Source organism: Lissotriton vulgaris, chromosome 4_1 (genome assembly GCF_964263255.1).
Source record: "Lissotriton vulgaris chromosome 4_1, aLisVul1.2, whole genome shotgun sequence".
In the NCBI taxonomy this organism is placed as follows: domain Eukaryota; kingdom Metazoa; phylum Chordata; class Amphibia; order Caudata; family Salamandridae; genus Lissotriton; species Lissotriton vulgaris.
The window spans coordinates 465,908,512-465,936,402 of NC_141691.1; positions in this window are offsets into that span (position 1 = coordinate 465,908,512).

Genomic DNA, 27,891 nt, shown 5'->3' on the forward strand with positions numbered 1-27,891 from the left:
GATATTATGTGCTGGAATAATTCTGTTCCTATCCCAGAAGCTAAATCCAAGATCAGATATTTGGGTATCCAACTTACTCAAAAACTGGAAGATACTCCTAAGACCAGCTGGGAAATTGTAATAAAAGAGGTTAAAAAACTCCTGTCTAGGTAGAACATCCTGCCTTTAAACATCTATGACAGGGTGAACTTAATTAAAATGATAATCTTGCCAAAGGTAACGTTTCTCTTTAATTCCATTCCCTTAATCTTTAATAAAAAGGATATTCTTAATCTGCAAGGTAGGATAGGCTCTTTCATCAGGGCTACAAAATCTCCCAGGATAGCTTTGAAAAAGTTGAGGAGAGGATTAAAACTTGGTGGTTTGGCACTCCCAGACTTACTTCTTTATTGCTACGCCTTCCAATTTAAAAATTTTAGAATTCTAGCCAATAAGCAAGATCTTACTTCTCACTGTAGACTTTTCCAGGCTATGCTACTACACCTCCCACATAGTGCAGATTTCTTTTTGTTTAAGTTTGGAGATCAATTTTTTTTTTTAAAAGTTCGACTGAAGCTTTTGAAGACAGCCCTAGATAATTGGCTATAGTTCCGTAAAATATTAGGTATTCATTACTATCACTCTCAAGTCCCAATTTGGGACTCCCCCGGCACCCCGGAATGTTTGATGGCTCAATTAGCTTTTCCATTAAGGAGAGCCGGTCTCTCAAAATGGGGGGACCTTTGTGACACTTCGACATTATTAAACTGGGAAGTCCTAGTGAGTTTAACCGGGGGTACCTTTACGAGATTTAAGTTCTACCAACTGTCTGCCTGGTGGGGGGAGTCAAAATTGGAATACAGAAGATGAGAGCCCCTTGTTAGATTTAATAAGTGGTAATACGGTAAGGAAGGGGGAGACTGCTCAGTGGTATAAAATATTACTGGAAAGTAAGGATAATCTGGAAACAGAAATTATAAAAATTATGGGATCCCTCCACAGTTTAGGTTTCAGATAATTTAGTGGAACTTTGGGTAGATTCCTTTACGATGTCTCAAAAAATTATTAAACCTTCAAATTTAAGAAGAAATCATGTATTCACAATGTACAGGGCTTATTGGACTCCAGCGAAACTTTCTAAAATGTCAGCGGCACAATATTCTTGTCCTAGATGCAAGTTTCGAGAAGCTAATGATACACATATGTTTGTTGAATGTCCTGAAATAGGTAACTACTGGAGACAAGTGTGTGGTTTCCTGGAAGAGGTACTTTCGTCTCCATTTATATGTACTCCCAGATTGGTCTTTTTTGGTCTCCAATTCGATTATGATATTAACAGCTACATATCACAGTTTATTTTTTATGTGATAGTCATCGCTAGAAGAGAGATCTGTAAAGAGTGGAAGTTGGAACTCCCTCCAAAATTTGCTGACTGCCTTAAAAACATCATGGCGGTGAGTAGATTCGATACACTGTGTGGGGGTGAGAAGTCTGTTAACCTTTGGTCGGCCTTGAATCCATGGAGTGAGAAATAAAAACTAATAGTCCAATGATTATGCCAGAGGTCATGTGGTCCTGTCCTCCCTAATTAGCAAGAACCATCACGAGAGGGAGTTGGACGGGTAACAGCCCTACCTCAGGGCAATCTTCATCGGCTATCCACAAACATAAGGGTTGGAAAGGAAGTTTTGTGTCAGTGGCCTGAAGAACGCCTATTTAGAGCTAACATCTACTGGTGGCATATATGAGGACACAAAAAAAACAAAAAAAAAAAAAACATTATACCTTGACAGGTAGGCTGGATTTCACATTGCAGCTGCATAACACATCAGAACAGGTGCATCGTTCCAACCGCACAATGCCTTCCTCCATGCTGTACTTCACTTCGCAAGCCCTCATTGATGGGATCCTTTATGATGATGATACAAATCTTGCACCGAAGTCTCAGAATCGAAGTATCGCTTTGACTGCACGATGCTTCCTCAACACAGATCCTCACCACTCCCCACAAACTAGGATTTAAGATACTCGGTCAGGTGGGCTTAACTGGGACCATGTAGCCAACCTGTGCTCTGTGTCCCTCAACCTGAAAGTGTGACATTTTCCCGGTCTGGCACAGCCATATTTCTGCAGTTTACGTTATGTGCTCTGAAATCTATAGAACTGAATATCTCCAGTTCTATTAATTGTACTTTTGTTGCTTGGATATTTCTTTTACTTACTAGAAATAATTCAATTTTTTCAACTTTGTGAGGGATACTTTTTGTGTTTGCTTTCATGTATTACTGTTTGAAGTTTTGCACAAATACTTTACACATTACCTCTAAGTGAAGCCTAACTGCTCTGTGGCAAGCTCTTAGAGCGTTGAGCAGAGGATAATTTAGGGTTGGCTTGTGCCTCAGCCTGACAAGGATTGTGGTTGTTGATTGCCAGGGTTCACACCCCAGTCAACCAACAATCCAATATCTTTCAAGTGATGTCTGCTACCTCTCTCTGAGTTCCCAAACCTTATTCCAGGGTTTACCAAAGGGCCTTCGTATGACTGGAGGTAGTAGTGGGCCAACACTAACAAGGAAGACATCACAGAGCGAGATACCACATCCACATATTCTGAACTGACACTTTTGAATTGAACTTCAACTGTAGGACTATTCAGAAGGATTGTTCATCACAGGCAAATAGACTGAAAGAAAACACAGAGTTAGTGAGTATTCCAATACTGATACTATCAGGAAATAAGCCATACAAACAACAACTAGAAGTAGCAACTTATAAACAACCTGGAGAGCTAGTAGCTATTTGATTTTTTTAAATGAAAACAAAATTGCAAAAGCCTTGAGTCAGGACTCAGAAGATTCCTTTATGTTGCATAGATTTTGTAAACAATACAAGGACTGATTCATAAATGTAAAGTAAGTGACATGTTTGGTGGTACATACTTTATTCTTGCAGCATATGTTTAAGAATAGTAACAATTCCATCAGAAACTGTACAATAAGTAACTGTATTAGTAGTAACTATCTTCTATCACTTTTAAAGTTGTTACTATTATTACCAGTTAGTTACTACTCGTAACATTACATCACTGCAAGAGTAAACTCACACCAAAAGTATAATTTTACCCTTGTGAATCCAACGATAGTGCACACTGCTACAACCTATCCTGGGACACACATTGTTCTAACTAAGACTGAGCTATGATAATTATGTCTCTTTAATGTGTGAGTAGGTAGTCGGTCTGCTTCAGGCTATTGTTTACTTAAGGTGATTCCATAGCAGTGAGTTTGTGGCACTTTCACCACATTTGCCCCACCAAGTGTGTGATTCATTCATGGTGTACATTTTTAGGTCACAGCTCAATAGATCACACAATCTAGGGGAAGAGAAATAGGGTTTTCATCTATTGGAAAACACAACATTTATCAAATCGATTAGCAGAACATCATCATCACATCTTTTGTGGAAGGAATGACATGGGTCAGTTACTAAAGGTAAACAGTCCTTCAGCCTCGGAGTCTTAAGTTACCTAATTTTTCTTTTACCTAGGTTTCAAATATACAAAAGAGGGAGGGCCCAGATAGTTCTACAAATATTTACTGTTAAGAAAAAAATATATACTGTATATGAATGTCAAAATGGATGGTGTATCGGCATTCTTCTTCTCTGAATGTCCATTTTGGGTGCAGGTCTGAACCAGTCCAGTAAGCAGGAGTGTTATGGAGCGTTCATGTGAAAGAAGAGAAGACCGGTGGAATATTGTCAATATTGTAGAGTTAAGGAGAAGATAAGCATTATGGTGAATGAGGGTCAAGATTAACCCTGGGCAAAGCACTACTCTACGCTCGCGTAGTTTACGAAGTTTGCACAACTTCGCATTACGTGGACTGAATGTAGCACAGTGCAAACATTCGTAGCTTAGTTCAGCGGTCATTTTTTGCTTGCTCACGGTCCTCAACAGCAAGTTGACGACCACGAGCAAGCAAAATGACATCCTCGCGAGACTTTTTCCTTGTTCGTGATCAGCAACATCAAGTTGCCGATCGGGAGCATGGAAAATAAACCTCCCGGCGAGATTCTCAATGCAGGGAGGTCAGGTTTCTCATTGTGAGTGGTCGCACATGCTCGCGACCGCTCGCGATGAGAAACTACCAGTCTGCGTTGAGAAAGCTACAGCTTGAGTAAAAATCTACTTGAGCGGCAGAAAAGTACAGCTCGCACTGTTCAAGATGCTGTTTTCAATGATTGCACAGTGCCGGATGCTTGTCCGCACTGTGCAATCATGGAAAACGACCTCTTGCACAGTGTGACCATGCTACTACGCAGTTTGCGTAGTGCTATGCGTAGCTTGTGTAGTGCGAAGTGCACTTTGCGTAGCTATGCGTAGTGCTACTTCGCGAACTACGCCCATCCCCTAATAGGGCAGAGCTTAGGCTGAGAAGTGAAAACAATCTTTTACCACAATCCCAAAACAAGTTGCTGGATGTACCTTTCTGATTGATCTCACAAATATCAATTGTCAATAACATTTAGCTTTGTGTGTTTATTGTGTGATATATGTCCTGTGACAGATCCCCATGCCAAAAACACTTAGGGGCCGATTGTGGTTTGTGGTGAATCTGCATCCTCCGGGCAGGCGGAAGCCACCGCCGGCGCGGGGGATGCGGATTCACCGCTGCAGTGATAGAAAAGACCCCCGGCCAGATTAGGATGCCAGGGGGGTCGGGAAGACCGTCCGCAGCTTTTTCGCCACGGTTCCTTCGGCGGAAAAGCTCTAATATGGTGGCAGTGCCTGTCAGACACTGCCAGCCATATTAGGATTAGCCTTGAGACATGCCTTTCCGCGGCGGCAATGCCGCCACAAAAAGGCATATGGTCTTTTCTTTGGGGGCCTGTTGCGGGCCCCCAGGGTGAAGGGGGGTGGGGGTGCACATGGGGGTTACCTATGGTACCCCCCTGCATTTGCTTGCACATAGCGGCAGGCACCGCACAGTGCCAGCCGCTTTGTGCATGCAAATGAACTGCATGCAGTTTTAACATTGTGGCGGGTGCTGCTTTAAGCAGCACCTGCCGCAATGTTAAAAATACAGGATGTGACCGCCAGGGTGGCGGTCACATCCTAATTCGCACGGAGGGACCACCGCTGCCCTTGTGGACGGTCCCTCCACCTCTGGGGTGGCGGACGGACGCAGGTCCGTCCGCCATCATAATGACTCCCTTAATTACAGTTTGACATTCAAGAGAGCTCTCTTTGCATTTTCCAAATTTACGCACCTCTCTCTAATCTGCTGGAGCAGGCCTCCTTGAGTCATGTTGTTGCCTATTAAAGTAGATAGGCATTGTTCATAACTACCTTCTTCTACCTTCTTCTGGCTCTTGGAGTAGTCCTGTAAAACTCCAAGTCCCGACCCAAATGAGATAGACCTGCACTGTTGATAAACAAGAATAGCAAAATAATTTGAACATTTTGTGTAGCTTTGTTAACTAAACTGACTGGTCTTTAAACAGCTCTAAAAAAGAAGTACAGGAAAAGAGTGGGCCAGGTAAGTAATTATAGTGAGATGTGAAAGCAAGGCAATAATTCATAAAGAGTAATCCATGTGGCCCCACAATTACAAATCAAGTTTACAAATGAGTTCAACAACACCGTCCTGCCACCACATGAATCAGCAAGCACTCAATATATAACTCATTTGTGCAACAGTTACCAGTTCCAAGCAGAGTGCACTTTTGCTTATTGTACTATATCTTCACTTTTCCAATGACAGCAACAAATAGTGGTAGTCTTGCATAATTAATGATCTCTACAGGAATTAAAAAAGAAGGTTAGGCATGTAAGGCATTGTCTTCATGTCCTTTAAGAGAATTGAGCAACTTCTTCTGTGTCCATGAATCCACTACATAAATGTGAATACATGAGGCTGCAAATGCCAGACAGCATTTTATGCAAAAGCAGTTTGATGATAATATATGAAAGTTCTGTTATGGCCTACTTAGTCAAGGAAGTAAATGTTGTCCTCAAACTCAGAGTGTTTGCCCAGAAGTTAATAAGCTAACATAAAGGTCTGACACACCCTCATCATCCTCCTGTGCTGTTTCAGGAACATTGTAATATTATGGTATGAACTATTTAATCATGGTCAATCTCTCCACATTTTGCTTGAGAGACTGGTTTAACTGTGCCATCTGCACTGAACATGTGCTCAGAAGACACCCTGGCTATCGGACAAGCCAGGAACATTATTGACAGCCAGCTGAGCTTGGGTGTTTGCCACATCTTGCCATATGAATAGAATGTATAGACCTCTTTTTGGTCATCCAGATAGTCATGGACCATCTTCTGAATAGTCACTGAACCATTGTTGCTTTCACCTATCCCCTTGACTTAAGCCCTGCCAGTTGAAACAAAACCATCGCAGAAGTAGGGTTTGATTCTTCTGTTGCTAGTGATGATGGTTTTGGCTGTAAGACAACTTCACTATCTTCTCTGGAGGTTGAAGGCTTCATACCGGAAAATCTGCTCTGTTAACCATCCCCTTCTGGCCAGAGAATACTTTTTGTACCATGGATCAAATATTGTGGGACATATGTACTCTTTGGAGGACACAAACTCTCTTTGCAGCCTTGGATTTACAGTTACATGAATGATTAATCTCTGAATCATCTCATATGCTTCTGCATTTATATCAGGTAAATTGAAACTTTGGAATACATTTTTTGAGTGGTTCTTTGGCAGACACAACAACCAGATTGTTTGGCTCTTCGTCTTTCTTTCTGACTTTCCATGTGACAACCTCCCAGAAAGTAGAATTTGTTAGAGTGATTTTACTGACCACCATTTTCCTATCTCCCTTGTCATGATTTCCTAGTTCCATCCCTTTCTCTTTAAAGGGCATAGTGGGTGGTTGGCCTGTACTGCTGAAACAGACGTTGCAACAAGTATTAGCTTGATTTACAACTTACTTAGCACCTCTTTTATGCGGGCTTCAACTGGTATTCTGTTGCAAGCTGAATGATCCTCAACTGCTACTCGGTTATGAAAGAATGACTTAAATGGAGAGCAGATGCTTAGGAAGGTGGCCAGTCTGTTCCTTAATATGTCTCCTTTTTTTTTTAGAAAGTCCTGCACAATCAGGTCGATGCAATTCACAGGACCCTGAAATATCCACTATCTGTTATGACCTTGATTATATTGCTGTTATTGTCAGTAATAACACATTCAGTTCTGAGGCGTCTGCAGCAAAGCCATCCAAACACTTTGCTATTCAATTCTTCCAAGATGTTTGCAGCTGTGTGGGGTTTCAACATGGTGAACATTGTTAATGTTGCATGACACCGAAAGCCCATAAAACTTTCTACAGTGTTGAGACCCACATATAGCTGTTGCCTAACCTGCATAAAAGAGTTCCAGTGTGCAGTGATGCGCACATAGGCAATTGCTTAACAACTGGTCTACATGTCTGTAGTGCGAACAGCACTCTGCTGCATAGCTTAGTCAACCAATTGCAATACATCATGGTGAACTTGTGGTACTGAAAATTCTGGACCCGTGTTATAAACATCGTCGTATCATGACGATTTTGGTATCAGCTGGCCGGTAATGATTGAGATACTATGTACAAGCATTTCCGTCATATTCGAGTGACGAAATCACCCTGAAATCAGAGTTTCCATCCTGAACCCTCGGGTTCCATTTTGTGAACGGCAGCTATTTTTTGATTGCCCTCACCTAGGCTAAATGACTAAAGCCGAAATCGAGTCAGAAGGACACGTATACCTTTGCTGACTCCTCTGTGACCTGGGCGAGCTGAGTCCACTGCCTGAAGCCAAACCTGTTCGGCCAGTTCCTTTCCCAGTGGCCGAATGAGATTAGCATCGAAGTACAACATGTCATAAACCTTTCATCGCACACAAACTATGCCTAATCTTACACACACCTGTCCCAGTTTCTTTCTTTATGACTTGCTTTACGAGGAGGAGGTGCCTGTTTTTATTGGGGGTCCATCGAGATCTGATGAAAATACTGGGCCTTGCCGGATAATTGATTGTGGGCTGAACAAACTGAAATATGGGCTTGTCATCATGACTCTGCCTTTTCTTTGTAGTGAAAATATGTGAATGGTCAACTGTAAAATAAGAAATGCTTGCCCGAAGCATAATATTTTGTATTAAAAGAGAAGGCTGGCTTTGTAAGATTTGAGCAGTCTCCTGAGAACATACACCGTGTTGTACTTCTAGGATACCTGTTACTGGCTGCAGCCAATAAATACGACTTTGACTTCAACTAGAAGACTCTGTCTTTCTGTAGTCTGAAACAGGAAGAACTCGAAGTCTTCGGGTGTGTTCCCTGGCACCGCTGGGTTCTTAAAAACCCGGTACTTCAAAGTGCTGGACAGAAACTCTGGCAAAATTGTTCGTTCCATTTTGGGTAGCTGGCCACCACTACTTCTAAAAATTCCACTCTTTCCACAAAAAAAGGGATGATGTCCAGCACTAATATTTTAGCCAGCTACTCATTGTGCTGTTGGGTGTTGGAGTTCGTAGGGCCCCTCCTATTAAACGTGCCCAAAACAAAAGCTTGTATTTATTTCTTTACTAGAGCCACTGACACAGGAAACTTCCATAGAGAACCAGGAGGAGGTAGACTCAGTGTGTATCATGAGGATATCACTGCATGTGGCAGAGTTGTCTGCATCTGCGTTTTGTCACATTTGGAGACTTCTAATGCAGGTGATGCTGGCATTCTGCTGGGGATAGGGCTGCTTTGTGTAATGCCATCATCCTCTTCTTCCTCATGACCACTTCGCTGCTTCCCCTCTCTCATCACCACTACCATCACCACCACCACCACCACCTGTCTTGTAAATGTGTGCCTCCTACCGGATTGTGTGATGTTTTTTCAGATGGGAAGTTCGGCCTCCAGAGCTGTAAAGAAAACCTGGCCTACCTCAACGAACATTTGCATGGCAAATGGAACATATTACAATGTTATCCTCTTACTTTCTGATCGTAAAGATGTCCTAAACTGGGGATGATTCCTAAAAGAGGGACTTGGGGGGCTAGTTTAACGAGGTCCAACCTACAAGCCCCAGAGGTACTGAACGCAAAGAAAGTACAAGGTTCCTCTGAAATGGAAGACAGGGAGAGGAGATACTAATGAGGTGTGTGTGGTCAATGGTGACCACACATCTGATAAAGTGTAAGAAAAGTGGGAATTCCCTTTGTTGGAACTAGGGCTCTCACACACCCAGCAAGCTACGTGTCATGCTTCATCATTTGAGCTTGCCCCTCATTAGGTCGGCGCTGCAATACCTGACGGGCTCCCAAACAGGGGCTCTTTAGCGGGGATCTTCTGTTCCTTCGTGTTGATGCAGTGGGGGTGAGGGGCCTAGTGTGTGTAGATGTGAAGTGAATTAAAACAGGTCAGTTAGTCTTAACCTTTATTTTATTCTTAAGGTACACCGCCTGATTAAAAATGATATAGAGAGTGGCAATAAGCCAGATGCAATGTGTCTAGTTGTGTGTGCCCTACTCTCAATTGATCGACATGTTTGATGCCTCTAATGTCAGGGGGATCTGGACACTTCTTCAGGATGAAAAGTGAACACTATCTACACTACGCGGTCAAGTGAAATCTACGTACCACGTTCCCAGGTCAATGACCTAAAATACAAACAAAAGGTGAAGATAAATTAACCAGAGGTGTCTCCAATCATGTCGTATCTCATCAACCTGGAAATACCTTTAAAAAACCATTGCCCACGTAGACATGCGATGTGTTAACCAGGAGGGCCAAAATAAATGCTATAATAGTAATCATATATGAATGCTGCATTAGTAATCATACATTCCTTACACCAAATTGTAGTCATACACGTAGTGCTGGAAAACTCATTTTCAAGTACATTTAAAAACTCATGGGGTGGGGCCTAAAAACCACAACAGTAGAAGAAACAGTTTAAAGGACTCACCTATACTGTTGTTAAGCTTTCAACAGTTACAGTGGTTAAAAATGGACAGTTGGACACCAATGTGGGTCCTGTACATAAAAGCCAAAAGCGGTAAGGACGTTCAGGGTTACTGATCAGTAATGAGCTAAACGTTGGCGGGAAGTAAATGTACCAACTCGAGGTTGAAAAGCATGAGGATGCGTCAAGGAAATCAAATACACCTCTATAGGTCAGCCATGGTCCAGGGTAAGTGGAAATACAGTGGGCAGCACAAATCTAAGCGGTCACAGTGGCGCACACTGCTCAATCAATACCCAAACCTATATCCCACAGTAGTAGGTGTGCCAGTGTTTAACCTAACAATCCGGCGGCTGTGGACCCCTCGGGCAGCAGAGATCAAGGTCTACAGCCAAATGTTTCTTGTTAGGAAGGCTTACCTCTGCTGTGGTGCGATGCGATCCACTGCTCGTGCAGTAACAAAGAAACACTACTCACCCGCATGATGACACGCCGAGCCTGTGACCTACCCTGCAGCCGGAACCACAATGGTGCCTGGTGTCCGTACTGACAGCCAGATATAGTCATCGCTAGCTCAGTTGTGGGCGGAGTAGCGTGATCGGGGTTGATCTTGCAAGTTTTGCAAAGCCAGTAGCCTACTCGGCGAGGAGAAGGTAATACCATGGTAATCTCAGAGTGGACTGTAGAATCAATACATTGGCACGATGATGATGGGGCGAGTTAAAGAATGCATTTAAAAAAAATTACATGTTTGAGAATATGTGTTAACAGGGTAGTATATACAATATCGAGTCAGCCTACACAAATTGTAAATGAAGTTATACCGAACACGTCAGTGGTCAAATTACTGTATTCCATCACATTTCTATACACCTTGAACACTACTCAGGTACAGACCTGTTTTAAAATCATAGGCTGGCTAAACAGTACCTGTGTTTGGACCCACCAGTGTGTCCCTTGCACTTAGTGATGGAAAACATCCCGGGATGGAATATTTTTGCATTTAGAGGTGGGTTGCGTCTAATTGGATGTAGGTGTAAAATGTTGTGATGCCAATGTCTTGCTCTCTATATCTCGTGCATGAGTCTGATAAAGAGCAGTACTAATACCATGAGTTGAATCTTTTGGGTGTATGTGCACGCCGCAGTCGTCGAGTAATTAATTACTCTGATTTAGGTTAACACTTAGATGAGGGAGCCCCATGGAATATCATCATTTAGTCCCTCAGTGTGTGTTGAAAGTCTAAGGACCCACCTCTGTTTGATCCTAAATAGGGCCAATTTGGAGATCTGTGAATGTGCTTCCAAAACAATCCAGTGTAATGAATCAGAAGGGTGCTGCACTTCTGGGGATGGGAAGTTTGGTCTCCAGAGCTGTAGAGAAAACCTGGCCTACCTCAACGAACATTTGCATGGCAAATGAAGCATATGGCAATGTTATCCTCTTATTTGCTAATCGTAAAGACGTCCTAAACTGGAGAGGATAACTTTTTTACTGTGCCACTGTCAATGCCTGAAAAACTGGAAGTAGGTGATTGTCTCATTTGCCTTTCAATAGGGGGCTCTTTGACTGGTAGTGGTGGATGTAGGTCTCAACTAGGGTATTAGTTTGTGGGGGAGGAACCACATCCCTCTGAGCAGACTTTATAAGAAGGGTCATCTCGGTGTCATCCATACCGATAATCACTGGCCCTTCACCATCACTGTCACTTTCCATAATTCTAATGCTTCCCAGAACTTTCCATTTCCCTTGTTTCTCAGGAGAAGGCTCTGACTTTCCCGTTGTTCAATCCATATCCAGATCATTGGAAGGGGGGCTTTTAGAAGATGGTGGAGTACCCTTTTTTTGTATGGGGGATTGTGAAGACAATGGTTGAAAAGCAACATCTTGCTCAGCAGAAAGTTCAACCTCCTTTTCTGCCTTCGTTTCAGGAAGAACTGTTGCTAGCTGCAGATCCTGTTGTGCACTGTCCTGCAATGATTGGGTATATTACGGCTGAGACAAATCCAGTTCAGATTCACTGCTCATTGCCATGATTGCAGTGGCTGCATCACTGAGAGACATAGGTATGGGCTCGGTCTTAAGTTGGGGTACTCATGTTGATGATGTAGGAGTGCTGCACATAGACTTTTGCGGCAGGTACACCATATTTCCTGAAAAAGGGGGAGTTTGGCACACCAGTGGTGGCAATATCCTTCTGCTTCTCCTCCTTGCTGGCCACTTTCTTGGTAAGAACACCCTTCTTTGGGCAATATACTGGTTCTTTCTTTTGTGTGGCAGTTTCCACTTAGCTGCAGAAACAGAGAAGGGCTAAGGTGGTGTCACTGAGGCATTCTGCCTGGCAGTGCTGTGTGTGATGTCTCTTGCTGTGCATCTACAAGCAAATAAACAAGAACAACATTTAGTAAAATGTGGCATTCACAGTTTGAATCTACCGACAATATAAGCCAGTGGGGTCACATCACAAATATTTTAACTAATCCATTCCAAACCATGACAACATATTCTAATTACATACAGATTGAAAGGTTTACTTTATGTGCCTTTATGTGGCTATGAGATTACTGTGGCAGGCAGGGGGTGAAAATGATGAAGAAATAATCCTTAAAAAGATATATTGTTGGTGTGTGCCTATGAGACACCTATGGCAGGCAGGGCGTACATGAACAAAAAATAAGGCATAGGCTTCTTCTATCAATGTCCCTAGAAAATGCTTTGAAAATTGAAAAAAGAAGAACCAGCTAGTTACACTAAATTGACGCTCCTGCACATGATAACCAAGAGCAATGGCATGGACAATAAAGAACACATGTGGACCTTTGTCAAAAGCACATGAACTACACAAAGGTCCACTGGCCATATGATGAAATAACAAGCTAGAAGGCATGGACAACAAGCACACTGAATACACAAAATGGCCAGCCTGCCACATGGCATTGAGAACAAAAGCAAAATGGTGGCCTATGGCAAACACTCACACTGGCCACACAAAAAATGGCCGCTGAACAGCAAAGAAAGAAGACATGGTAAGCAAAGGAGAATAAACTCTACCAAAAATGGAAATGATGTCACCTTTAAAAATTCCCCTTCCAGAATCCTCCCAAATGGATCAAAAATTACACCACCGAAGTATTTTAACACTTTTCAGAACGCATAAAATACTAAAAAAAAACACCTCTTGCATTTAATCCAAGGCCATCCCTAAATAAATGGATGTTTTAAAAAACATATGTCAGGGAAACAGTTGTTTAATACATAGAAAATGCCTGGTAATGGCTGTCTGTGGTCTGTGGCCAGACTAGGCCTTACAATAAAATGATCATACTATTGCATAATTCACAAACTGCACACAAGAAAATAAATTGTAAAAACTTGCAATGTTTTAAAACCAGGCCCAGCTCTCCCAAAACTGTGCAAATGTTTTCCCTTAGAACAAAAAAGTGAAAAAAGATCAAAGCAAAGTAGGTTCCTAGTGCAACTCTAGGCCACCCACAATTAAATGTAAACATTGAATAAAAAACCACTAAAGGTAAAGGAAATGGTGGTGCACTGCCTCCATCAAACAGCAAACTTATCACAGAGTTCTTTAACTTACTTGATTTCTGACTAATAAATTCTTAAGCAGCAGGGACTGTAGACAAAGAAAGTGATCTTTTCCCTTCAAAATCCAAATGAAAAGTGAAAGAGGTATAGGCAAAGCACTGAGCGAAGCCTTCTTGACATGAAAAGGAAGTTGGAGTCTCTTTGGCACTTCCTACCTTTTGGAAAAGAAGGAAGATTTTAAAAAGTGTTTTGCACTAAAAAACTACATGAAGTGTCTGTTCAGGTAGAATAGTCATTGAAAAACCCAATTTTGAGTTGATCTTTGTGCCTCTTGAGAAGAAAATCGATTTAAGAAGCAACCCTCTGAATGCGACTAGTCACAATATCCCATGTTAGAAAATGGTGCCAGAGGGCTTCCTAGCATCTGGAAATCATGCTAGAGATTGCCAAATCTCACTCATGCTCACCAGCTTGTTTGCTGGAGCCTCAAAATGTACCCTTTGTCATTCCATTGCTAAAATGGGAGCAAAATTCTGCCACATTTCTTGAACTCTGCGTTACATAGAGGGACTAAATTCGGCCAAATCCACAAGTGGATTTGAATGTTTTTCCAAGCCTAGTTTTTAACACCAGATGGTGAAAGCTTGCTGGTACGACAGAACCAAATCCGATTCGAAACACTATACTGTCACACTAGGGCCCAAAGAGCATCAGCTATTCCTGAGAAACAATAATTGCCCTTATTTTTTTAAAGGTAACATCAAGGGGTTGCCTATAGCCCAATAATTGGCCTGTCAATTTTTTTTTGAGAGAGAGGAACTCTGTTTATTTAGACCGTAGTATTTAAACCTTGAGATCGAATAAAATTCAACACATTGTACAAAACAAATCAATATCAAGACAATACAAAGATTTATAAAATTAGGCAATTACTTTCTGTACAGCTCCACATTACTACTCCCATGCTAAAAACTATTCCATGAGTATTCTAATTTATAAAATCTTTGATTTTTTTTTTTAAACCTGCTATACATAATAAAACTGGAGATTATTACCTTTTAAAATAAGGCCAGTCGGTACATTTATCGTTATTCACTTACAGTACAATCTAGGATCTTATGAGCTTGCCTCACCTCGATTTTACCCTTCGACTATTGCTGCCGATGGAGTACAAGTAGATTCCTCACTATACTTTCTTTTTCCCCGCGCCAGATGGTTCACCCCTTTCAGATAGTTACCAAGTGCAATTGCTATATCCAGATGTTCCATTCCTATCAGTAAGTTCATTGCTTGGGCGTGTAGTCTTATAGCATATTTTATAAATAGGGGTTGTAAAAGCCGTTTTCTCACTTCTACGCATGTCAAACAATCAAGTAATATATGCAACATTTCACACTTGGACCCCAGTCCACACTTGCATATACCATCAGGATGTAACATTTCTGCATTAACTCTCCCCTCCATTAGCAAAGGGATGGTACCAATTCGGATTTTCAAAATGTCCCACCTAAATCCGTAGTTTGGCAGGGTTTCCAAGTACGGATACCCTGCCTCATTTTCCCATGCTTCTATCATATATTGAACTGATTTTTTATTTCTCAGGTATCCTAAGTCCTGCATTCTGGAATACTCCCTTCCTTGTGCTCTGAGTGCACTCTTCATGAAGTCTACATCTAATGAGCTTTGATTTACACCCACATTTAGACTTCAAATTATTTTCTTTATTTTTCTTTTTGCCTCTAACGCCCATCTTAGGTTACTGTGATGAATTTCATCGCTACACCAATGTGAGACCTTTTGGACTTCCCCTTGGGATTGGCGTTTCCAGAATCTTGCCACCGCCATTTTGGCCTGGGTATTCCATCCTATCATACCTGTTTCCAGTCTAATTGCCTGTATCATTGCTGACTTTGGCAGTGACAGTAGCATTATTGAAGCCTTACCTTCCTCCCGATCCCATCCTCCTGTACCGCTGAAGAGGAGCACCTCTGCACCATACAGTACTTGGAGTGGAATCATGGCTGCATACAACTTTAGCAGGGGTTTATGTGACATGTCCCCATAGTTTTTGTTGAATTTTTTCAAACCACTAATGGAGGAAGATGCTTTTGCGTTTTTATGTCCCAAATATTTGTCCCATTTTAAAGAGGATTCGAACCATAGACCTAGGTATTTATATTCTTTTACCATTTCTAATTGTGTTTTATCTAGATACCAGCTAAAGCTCTTGGCCATTTTTCCAAAGCGCAGGATCTTTGTTTTTCCCATATTTACTGTCAACAATTTACCCTTACAGTATTCATTGAATGTGTTTAGTTTTCTCTGTAGCCCGAGCTCTGTCTGGTCAGTAATCACTAGGTCATCTGCGTACAACAGGCTTGAGACCTTTCTTCCACTCATTCTGGGGCTAGCACTCTTTTCCACCTCCAATGCTGCTGGCAGGTCTGCTAAAAATATTGAAAAGAGGAGGGGGGCTAAGACGCAGCCCTGTCTCAGCTCATTCCCTATTTCTATTCTCCTCGTCAATGCCCCATATGTGTCTTTAATTACTAGGGCCCAGTTCGCTCTATGTAATTCTTTTAAAATTTCTAGTAAGCAAACTGGGATATCATATTTGATCAGGCACTCCCATAATTTCCTGTGATCCACCGAGTCAAAGGCTACTCGGAAGTCGACAAAACAACAAAACAAGTTCCCCTTTTGTTCTATCGACTTCCGGGCAAGAGCCCAAAGTGTGCAACAGTGGTCCACTGTGGAGTGCCCTTCTTTAAAACCCCCCTGTTCCACCGGGATGATTGAGTTCTCTTCTACCCATTTTTTTAGTTTGCCTTGCACTATTTTTGCAAATATCTTCTTCCCAATGTCAAGTGGGTTAATTAATCTATGGTTTTTCGGGTTGTGCATATCCCCTTTCTTATGCATGGGCCTTACTATATCCCCTTTCCAATTATCTGGGAGTCTCCCAGTATCTAGGATAACTTCAAACATGTTTGCAGTGTGAATGAGTTTTAATTATCTGAGCCGGGAGGTTTTCCGGGCCTGGCGATCTTGTGATATTTAAGCCCTTTATCGTTTTTTTAACCTCAGTAACTGAAAACTGGGTTTTATATCTGCTACCAGACCACTCCAATCTGTGTACAGATTCTCTTCCCGGTTTTTCCCGGGGCTATACTGATCCTGTAAATACTCCTCCCATGCTGATTCTTCTACTATACAGTTTATTACCCCTGGCTGGCGGTCTGCTGCTGAGTGTACAAGCTTCCAGAACTGGCGTAAGTTCTTTGTTTCGATTGCCTCAAGTAATTTCTCTCTTTAAATTCCCTTTTTTCCCTCCCAATAAGCATGTTATATTCTCTTTTTAAGGCCACTAAGGGGTTTCCACTACCCTGATCCCTCTTTAAAATGTTTACAGCGTGCCATTCTCCTAACTTCTCTTTTTATCTCTAGGCATTCCCTTGTGAACCAGCCAGTCAATTTCACTGTTGTTAGACTTCACGTTTTATTTTTATTTTTACCACTGTTTCCATTTTTTAGTCCCTTGCTTAGTGTTAGGATCACATCCTTAATTTGTTTTACAAACCAATCTAGGCTCTGACCCCTTGCTGTCTTCAGATCTAGATTCTGTTGTAATTTTATTAATCTAGAGACATATTCTTCTGTAAGCCTAGGTGTGCAACGTCTAGGATAGTCCACCTGTTGTTCCATCACCTGTGGACTAAATTCAAGTTGTACATCAGGGATCTCCAAGACTACCACATTATGGTCACTTCCTTCTCTATTCAAGATCCTAAATGCGGAGATTAATTGGAAATTCCAGGGTGCCATGAAGACATAATCTATAGGGCAGATGTGTGTACCCAGTTTCAATGTTTCTTTCGCTTGACAATCTAAGTGGCATCTTCCATTTAAACAAAAGAGGTTTTTAGCACCCAGGAAGTTTCCCAACTGCATATCCTTAGCACTTGTTCTACATTCTGTGAAGGTAGCTTGTGGTATCTCATAAGCCTCTAGTATATCTTGAAACCAGCAGTGTACATTCTTGGGGTGAAGTTTGTGATTAAAATCTCTCATTAATATAATCATATCCCTGCCGTATTATTCACAAAGATAATCCATATCATCTTTAAAGAGAACCATTTCCTCCGCATCTCTCTCTCTCTCTGTCAGTTATTATATTTTCAGGCAAAATGCCGTTTGGCAGCCATAATGTAACTGAAATACTAATTTTGATTAAGAGGGGACAGTCTAGTCTAGTCTAGTCTGGAAATTTGTATTGCGCAGAACATATCACATCCCGTGAGGGAGTCTCATGGCGCATTAAGTGGTAATATGTTGGGTAGTCTGTCACTATCTCCATGGATTCATGCAGCTGGGGGAAGACTATTCAAGGGATGATCCCTACCTGAGCTTAGAGAAAACTGGCAGTGGCTGAAAAGTCACCTTTCTCAAGTATCCAATATGCAGCAGAGTCTGCAACATGTCTGGCACTTCTGGGTATCTGTGGTAACCTGATTTACGTTGCAGGAAATGTTGGCAAGTGCATTTTACAGAATGTGTTTTGTAAAATTAATATAGTACTGTTAAACATAGCTTTTAGCATTAATATTATGGCTGTTTTGAAGAAAATATTAACACAATATTTTTGATACCTAAATTATGTTGAATAGCGCCTGATTGAAATCTTGGAGGACAGGGTTACTCCATCACAATAGTGACTGATATCCTGTCTGCCAAAATATAAATCCATTATATCATATTGAACTTGTAATATGGCAGACAGAATATCTGTCACTTTTGTGATGAAGTATCCCACCCACCAAGACCATAATCAAGCCCTTAGTCTCCTTCTCTCTCTTGAATAAATGGAATCACTGACAAAATTTCGACCTCCAAAATATCGACCTACAGAAATATCGAGTCTAAAATATCGAGGGCAAGAATATCGACACCCTATCCGTTTTTTTTTCTTTTAAAATATAATTGTAAAATAAATTAAATAACACTAGTAAATATAATATACATAGTTATAAGTATCTAATAATGTTTAAACTGAATAAATAATACATATATAATAATAATATATTAATTAAATATATACTGTAAATATATAATATATATGTTCTGAACAATATGTTGTAATAATTATTTCACTAACTTATAAATTATTAAAATATATTCTAATTTACAAACATAAAACAATAACATAAATAAAATGTACAAAACATTAAAAATTAAATATACTTTTAATATTTTTACAATTAATTATATAAAATGTTGGATAGAGTAGGCATAAAAATTACTATTCCCACTCCAGAGAGTGCAACTGTAGGGAAAGCTTTGGATAGCTTTGAGGTAAAAATTACTATTCCCACTCCAGATAATGCAACAGTAGGGAAAGCGTTGGATAGCGTAGGAATATAAATTACTATTCCCACTCCAGAGAGTGCAACAGTAGGGAAAGTATTGGATAGCGTAGGGGTAAAAATTACTATTCCCACTCCAGAGAGTGCAAAAGTAGGGAAAGTATTGGATAGCGTAGGGGTAAAAATTACTATTCCCACTCCAGAGAGTGCAACAGTAGGGAAAGCGTTGGATAGCGTAGTGGTCAAAATTACTATTCCCACTCCAGAGAGTGCAACAGTAGGGAAAGTATTGGATAGCGTAGGAGTAAAAATTACTATTCCCACTCCAGAGAGTGCAAAAGTAGGGAAAGTATTGGATAGCGTAGGGGTAAAAATTACTATTCCCACTCCAGAGAGTGCAACAGTAGGGAAAGCGTTGGATAGGGTAGAGGTAAAAATTACTATTCCCACTCCAGAGAGTGCAACAGTCGGGAAAGCGTTGGATAGCGTAGGGGTAAAAATTACTATTCCAACTCCAGAGAGTGCAACAGTAGGGAAAGCATTGGATAGCGTAGGAGTAAAAATTACTATTCCCACTCCAGGGAGTGCAACAGTAGGGAAAGCATTGGATAGGATAGGGGTAAAAATTACTATTCCCACTCCAGAGAGTGCAACAGTAGGGAACGCGTTGGATAGCGTAGGGGTAAAAATTACTATTCCCACTCCAGAGAGTGCAACAGTAGGGAGAGCATTGGATAGCGTAGGAGTAAAAAATACTATTCCCACTCCAGAGAGTGCAACAGTAGGGAAAGCGCTGGATAGGGTAGAGGTAAAAATTACTATTCCCACTCCAGAGAGTGCAACAGTAGGGAAAAGCGCTGGATAGCGTAGGAGTAAAAATTACTATTCCCACTCCAGAGAGTGCATCAGTAGGGAAAGCGTTGGATAGCGTAGGAGTAAAAATTACTATTCCCACTCCAGAGAGTGCATCAGTACGGAAAGCGTTGGATAGCGTAGGAGTAAAAATTACTATCCCCACTCTGGAGAGTGCAACAGTAGGGAAAGCGTAGGGGTAAAAATTACTATTCCCACTCCAGAGAGTACAACAGTAGGGAAAGCATTGGATAGTGTAGGGGTAATAATTACTATTCCAACTCCAGAGAGTGCAACAGTAGGGAAAGTGTTGGATAGCGTAGGAGTATAAATTACTATTCCCACTCCAGAGAGTGCAACAGTAGGGAAAGTGTTGGATAGCGTAGGGGTAAAAATTACTATTCCCACTCCAGAGAGTGCAACAGTCGGGAAAGCGTTGGATAGCGTAGGAATAAAAATTACTATTCCCACTCCAGAGAGTGCATCAGTAGAGAAAGCGTTGGATAGCTTAGGAGTAAAAATTACTATTCCCACACCAGAGAGTGCAACAGTAGGGAAAGCGTCGGATAGCATAGGGGTAACAATTACTATTCCGACTTCAGAGAGTACAACAGTAGGGAAAGTGTTGGATAGCATAGGGGTAACAATTACTATTCCAACTCCAGAGAATGCAACAGTAGGGAAAATGTTGGAGAGCGTATGGGTTAAAATAACATACTTATAAATACAATCTTTTTATTTAAATAATGATATAGAGTATTGAAAAAATGTAAACCATATACAATACCTATACATAATTATAAAAAACATGATTACCTAAATATATTTAAGCAAAAATAAATATTTAAAAATACCATTTTTAATATTTAATTTCCAATTACTAATTATTTAACAATTATATTATTTACAAAACAATCATTAAAAAAAAATATATTACTTAATTACATTTACATTACTTCCACCATATTCCCCTATAAACCCACTACCCGCAACAAAACACATTTATCTATTTATGAATTAATTAAAATTATTTACCAATCAATTAAAATTAATTACCAATTAAATGAAAATAATTACCAATTATTTAAATTTAATTTATAATTCCTACTAATGAATAATTAATTATACATAATTAAATAACTTCCCACCCTATTCCCCTATAAACCCACAACCCGCTATAAAACATATTTATCAATTAATCAATCAATTAAAATGATTAACCAATTAATAAAATGTAATTACCAATTATTTATAATTAATTAATATTAACTACTAATTATTAATCAATTTAACATAGTTACATTACTTCCCACCCTATTCCCCTATAAACCCACAACCCGCTATAAAACATATTTATCAATTAATCAATTAAATAAAATTATTACCAATAATTAAATTTAATTACCAATTATTTATAATTAAATAATATTAACTACTAATTATTAATCAATTTAACATATTTAAATTACTTCCCACCCTATTCCCCTATAAACCCACAACCCGCTCCGGTACTAAAACATATAATTAACTTATAAATACATTTTTTAATATATATATGTAATACACATATAATAGTACTTATTTTAATTACTTAAGTAAAACACATAACACATACATAATAAAAAACAACAGAAATAATACAAATATCGATATTAGTGTAATTGAAATTAGTAACATCGATATATATGCTATCGATATTACTAACTTCAATATTACTTACATCGATATTAAGTATTTCGATATTACTTACCTTAGGGTCGATATTCTGTCCTACGATATTCTTGTCTTCGATATTCTGCACCTTTGATATTATTGACACGATATTTTGGTGCATCGATATTTCTAACTCGATATTTTGACTGTGTACCGAATAAATGCTCTCAAGACTGTTCATTGAAATTGACATAGTGAGGAATTGGCAATGATAAGAGAATGAAAAAGTTCAAGGACCATTGAACATTTTTTGAATTAGTATATAAGGATTATTCAATTTTGCATGTTAATTCATCTTAAATTCTATATTAGTATTCATATATTTACATGTAGATGAAGAGAGAAATTAAATCAGTATGTGTTGTTATATTCACATGTGGTATCAAACGTATTTGTTGTCTTAAAAAGAGTGCACTATATGAAATTAAAGCAGAATAAAACCGTACTATATGAACATGTAGGCTAGTTAGTGACAGATGTGACATTTTAGAATACAAACAACATTTCATTTCATCTTGTGTCAGAGATTGTGAAGGGGATGAAGTACACAAATTGCATATCTCTCAAGTAGCATATGATGCCTTTAAGTCAGTCCTGGTATTTTTGTGTGACCACATGTTGGTTTATTTTGAGTTTAGTGCTCTCAAAGTTTGCATTGAAGTAGTTATTGAAATTATTCAAACAAAAAAAATATTACAAGTAAATTGAAATATGATCTACAGTTTTAACATTTTCCAGACTATTCATGTAATGTGAGTGTGGCCTACCTCTCGATCATTTTTCCAGTAATAACCTGCTAAACGTATGGCTACTAGTTGAGTGACACTCATCAGTCACACATGGACATGGCTATACACAATTGCGTCCTTTCCTTGCACAATACATTGCAAAAGCGGAATATTTTATTGAGCAACACAACCAGTACCAGAATGCATTATGCTGGTGTTGATATAAGCACTTCTGCCTAATGAATCAATGAAAGACATGGTAGCCTTAGCGTTGTACTCTGACACAGGACACAGTTGCAATTCTCCCATTGTAGATATAGTCATAGACCTAAACTTCTGTCTGACCCCGAGTCTTAGGCATTAACAATAATTGACCCCAGGGACAAAATCTTTAGAGGGACATTTGTTGAGCAGGAGGCACAAGAAGCAAACAGGACAGCATATAATCAATTCGAGCAGGTTTCCGATGGTTTCCGATGGAGTAATAAAAGGAATTGGAAATATATATAGTACTTGACAAAAGGAGTAGGACACAGAGTTGCCATTGTGTAGGCATTTGCAGTTTAAATATATATTTTTTATTTTAAGTTCTATTCCTAACATTGGACTGCATGACTAATTTTGAAATTTTGAAATATGAAGATATGGCTATTGTACCCTCATTGCACATTTGGCATTTTAAATTAACAAATACATTTTTAAACCAGCCACCCAGGGCTAGAGAAGTTTCTACATGCTTCAAGATGGACTCTTCCTAGTAGTTAAGGACCCTATACATATTTTGTGATAATGTTAAAACATAAATGGAGTATCCAGCAGAATATAAATGCACGTTCTACGCCACAAACAACCACAGTCACCATGTATGTATGTCCTCTCAATTTTATTTTAAACATCTTTGTCTAGCGACACATGCTAATGTGTTTGTTTGCCATGTTGTTTATTCTGACCTGTGCTAGTTTTCCCCATATCAGTGGATTCGATCCTGGCAGCCATTTCAGACCCTATCACTGCCACCACCTGCGCCTTCATGCATGTTACTTCCTTCTGTATGTGTAGGCCACCGCCTGTTGTCATAGCAGCCATCAGATTCTAGGCAAACTTCTCATTGGTGCCGCCCTTGTACTCAGGTCACCTCTTTTTTTCTTCCTCTACAATCCTCCTTAGTGATGCCACTTAATTGGCCTTATGAATGATGCATTTTTACAAGGCTGTCATCTTTCTCTGAAGAGATTTGATGTGAGAAGAGATCAAAATCCTAATTGGTAAACTTCAGTTCCCTCTTCTTGGTACTCTCCTGACTATTTCGCGCCTGAATTGTGCCCTCCTTTTGGATTGACCTGTTGGAAAGTTAGGCTTTTTTGTGCTGCTCTGCCTCATGTTTTTAAATGTTAGTGCAGCACATTCACATGAGGCTTAAGGTGCGCACCTTGTGCTTGTGCGGCAATGCTTCCTAAATATGGCGCAGATCTATTGAAAAGGACTTGCCTGAAACAACTCTAAATATGTTTTGATGCAAAGCAGCACAGCATCAACTTTTGAAATTCTGGGCCATAGTTTCATTCTAGTTTTTTCTTGTCTCAATAGGACTTAAGGGGCATATCAGAAATAGCCAGCAATAGTTATCGCTAAGGGCACTTGACGCAAGTTCAATTATCGGCGGCAATTGCTGGATTAAATCACCGAGATAGCGCGTTATCATCAACGCGTATCTCCAAGGCGATAAAGAATCCAGCGATAGTGACAAAATGTGCGATTATCACTGGAAATCCAGCGATAAAAACACAGCGATAGGCAAATCCTTGATGATAGTGCAAGTTGGATTTATACTTACAATCCACCTCCTATAGGATATAATGGCTAAATCAGATTGAAAGCAGGCGTTCGAAACCAGCGATAAGCGCAGTTAGCGCTACTTTTATCATCGGTTTACGGCCAGATTGATAATAGGAGGAAGTTGGGTTAGCGACATTTTCCACGTTATTTTAGTAAGGTACGCCCACTTTGCATATTATTAGCGGTGCGATGCTGGGTATTAAGTAAACGGGCGCTGAGGCATGGATTCACATGCTAGCATGTCCTTGCTGATAATGTGATAAAAATTATCACTGCTTTTTGCCCGAAAACAGACTCTAAAGTGGTGATAATTTTATCACGGCCCCTTGAAGATATGCCCCTAGGTTGAAGACTAAGAACGAGGGTAACACACTATACTCCACCCCCTGCATTCAGTACCTATCCATCCTCTGGGGCTTTTGAAAAAAAGCTAACACTGCTTCTCCTTCTCTGGCAGTGGCACCTCTAAAACCTATTATTGCTCTGATTCTTCCGTTCAGCAGACACACTTTACTTCTACCTAATTCTGCAGGAATATCTGTTGGCACTACATACTAATTTGTTTCTGTAGTATGCATATGTATATCACCCTATTCTTAAGAAATGTGTTCTAGTCAAATATATTTCCTATATGGTGTTACATCACTCTATTTGTTGAATGAAGATGTTTGCAAATAATGTCAATGGTTTTTTTCACGTATGTATTACGGTGCACATCTCCATATGTTTAAATACCTAGCAAAGGGCATTTGGACATGCACATTTAATTGTTCTCCGTGGAAAAAAAACATCTGTGGTAGAGGAATCCCATCTCCCACATCTATAATAAAGTCTGTGAATTTCCATTTTTGTTTCCATCCACTGTATACAGCTTCTCCTGATTTTGACAGAAGTAGTTCTCTGATCACACCCAGGCTGGACATAAACAGCGAAAATGAGTTTTACATTTTCTACCAGTTTTTGGTGTTTGTATTAAGGTACACAATTCTAACTAGCCTCATATAGGGCAAACCTGCCAAGGGCCGCTTGTGGTGCTTTCTGGAGGGGGTCTCGTCTGGCAGTTCAGGACAGACTGTTCCAACAAGGAGCATGTCTGGTACTGATTTGCATAAGGTGGCATAGAGTGTCATGATAAGCAAAACACATGTGATAGAAATGCAGCCTTGAGTGATTGGCAGTGGCTGAGATTAATTAAAGCATTCAACATATTTATTTATTTATATATTTATTTTTTAGATTTATAGAGCGCAAACGAATGCCCAGGGGCGTATTGGCGCTGAAAACTCAGTTCGTGGCTCTCCTGGTATTGGTCCCTGAGGTGGGTTACTGGTTTACGAAAAGAGAAAAGAGAGTGACTTAACCTGATCGACAGAGGAAGGGAATTCCAAAGTCGGGCTGCCGTGACTGGGAACCGTCTGGCTCCCCAGGAGACTGTTATTGTGTGGGGCACAGTTAATTGGGGAATAGTCACTGATCTCAGTTGTATTAGAGGATGGTAAGGTATAAGCTGGTTCCTAAGAAACTGCGGACCTAATTTATGCAATGCTTTGAATACAAGGCAGAGTGTCTTGAATTTTATTCTATTTTTAATCGTTAACCAATGAAAATTCCGAATGGTTTGGGCAATTGGTTTAAATTGGGGGTTCTGGAAAGAAGTCTTGCCACAGCATTTTGTACCGATTGCATTTTGTTAACAACTTGAATTTGTGCATTGGCAAACAAGCCATTGCAGTAATCGAGTGATGATAATACAAGTGTGCTTACCAGGGTTTTGCCTGCACTGTCAGGTAGGAACGGGATGATTTTTTTTAATGAATTTTAGCTTATGAAAAGCAGTTGTTGCTATTTGATTGGCATGAGCAGAAAAATTAAGATGTTCATCGAAAACAACTCCTAAATTCCTAACCTTTAGGACAGGGTTGGGCAGATTTCCAAAAGATGAGGGCCACTAGACGGGTGACCAGCGTGAGGAAAGTTTCCCAAAGATGACAACCTCGGTCTACTCGGAGTTAAGTTTAAGGCAGCTAGAGGACATCCAATCTCCAATTGCCAGCATGCCTTTATGGAAGCGCTCAGCCACCTCTTTTCCGTCGTTATTGATGGCGAGGACTAACTGGGTGTCATCAGCATAGGAATTAAGGCCCATCCCATAATGTTTGATAACTCTTGCTAGGTCCGACACATAGATGTTAAAAAGTGTCGGACTTAGGGATGAGCCTAGAGGAACCTCACACGGTAGAGACAGCTAGGCCGATTAAAATGGTCCTAATGTTACTGCCAGATACGAAAAAGGCAAGTAGGATCTTTGCTCCCAGTTGGATGCCCATCTTTCCGACACGGTCGATCAAGATGGAGTGATCGACTGTGTTGAAAGCCGTGGAGAGGTCCAGTAGAACAAGCACTGCTATTCCTTCCTGGTCTCTGATGACTCTGATGTCATCGGCGGCTTTAATGAGGGCCGTTTCAGTGCTATGAAATTTTCGGAACCCAAACTGGGTATTGTCCAGCAGATGATGTTCCTCGATGTATTCAGACAGCTGGTGATTCATAGCTTTCTCTACCACCTTGGCCAAGAAAGGAAGGCTAGCTATTGGTCTATAGTGTTTATTTCGTCTTTGGCCAGATGTTGTTTTTTAGAAGTGGCTTTAAAAGGGTGTTTTTCAAGGCATTGGGGAAGATCCCTGATTTAAACATGGCAGTACAAATTTGTGTGATTACACGTGTTAGTAGGTCCATGACAGGTGGAAACATTTTTGGTGGACATGGGTCCAGGGCTGATCCTGTTTTTATGGTTTTAATGATGTCCATTGTTTGTTGCTCTGTTATTTCTTTAAAATGGGTTAGGAAGCAGACAGAGGGTATGGTACAGGTGGGGTGTGTGATGGAATTGTCCTTGTAATACAAGGCTAAGTAAATATTGTTAACCTTTGTATAAAAGAAATTGGCCAGCGAGTCACAGAGAGATTGGGAAGGGTAGGGGCCAGATCGGGGTTTTCCCCACTAGTTGCTTCACTACGTCATGGAGTTGTTTGTTGGAGTTCTTTGCATTTTCTATTTGGTCGCTAAAGTACTTCCTTTTTGCCTCAGTAATCATTTTTTTATAGTTGGCAAGTGTCTCCTTGTAGCGGGATTTACTTTCTAAGTCATCGTTTCCCAAACTGTGGTCCGCGGACCCCCAGGGGTCCGTGACACATTCCTAGGGGGTCTGCAGGACTTGAGTGCCCACCGTCTTAATAAAAAACAAAACGCCCAGGCGCCCTCACAGCAGTTAAGAGGTGTGAATGTTGGCGCCGGGCGGCAAGACTACAATTCTATCTGGCCCAGACAGTTGTGTTTCGAGATTAGAGCATTGGAGCACCTTGAACGAGCAGGAGGGCTCTTCTACATCTGGAGTGGCATGTGAGTGTTTAATTAGTGTGTACACATTTACAGTAAAAGCGCGCGCATGCTTTAAAAACGTGTTTCCTTTCATCAGCGCCTCGTATAACATAGCTGCCAAGGTTCCAGACTGCTGTGTGACATTTTCATAATTTAAAGTAATTAAGAGTGAGTCTTTTCAACAATCATGAGTGATACTTTCTCCCGAGTAACATGAAGCAATGAGAAACACAGAGACTGTATTAATTGTTTCATAAAGACTTCTAGCTCACACTGATAGTAGCGCCATGCTGCCCACTACTTGCAAGTTTAGTTTGCCACATCAGAGGTACTAAGTCACCCCGCCCAAACGAATTAATGCGCTAATCATAATGCACAAAAAACAGAATGCACAGTTCTCGGTAACAAGGCCCCAGGCAGCACAGGATGACCGCAGTGCACCTTTAAAGGCATAACAAGTTAAGTACAACTAGGAAAATCAGCCATAGTCTTAGCGAGGCGAGCCAGGGCAACAGGTCGGCCCACAGTCATGGA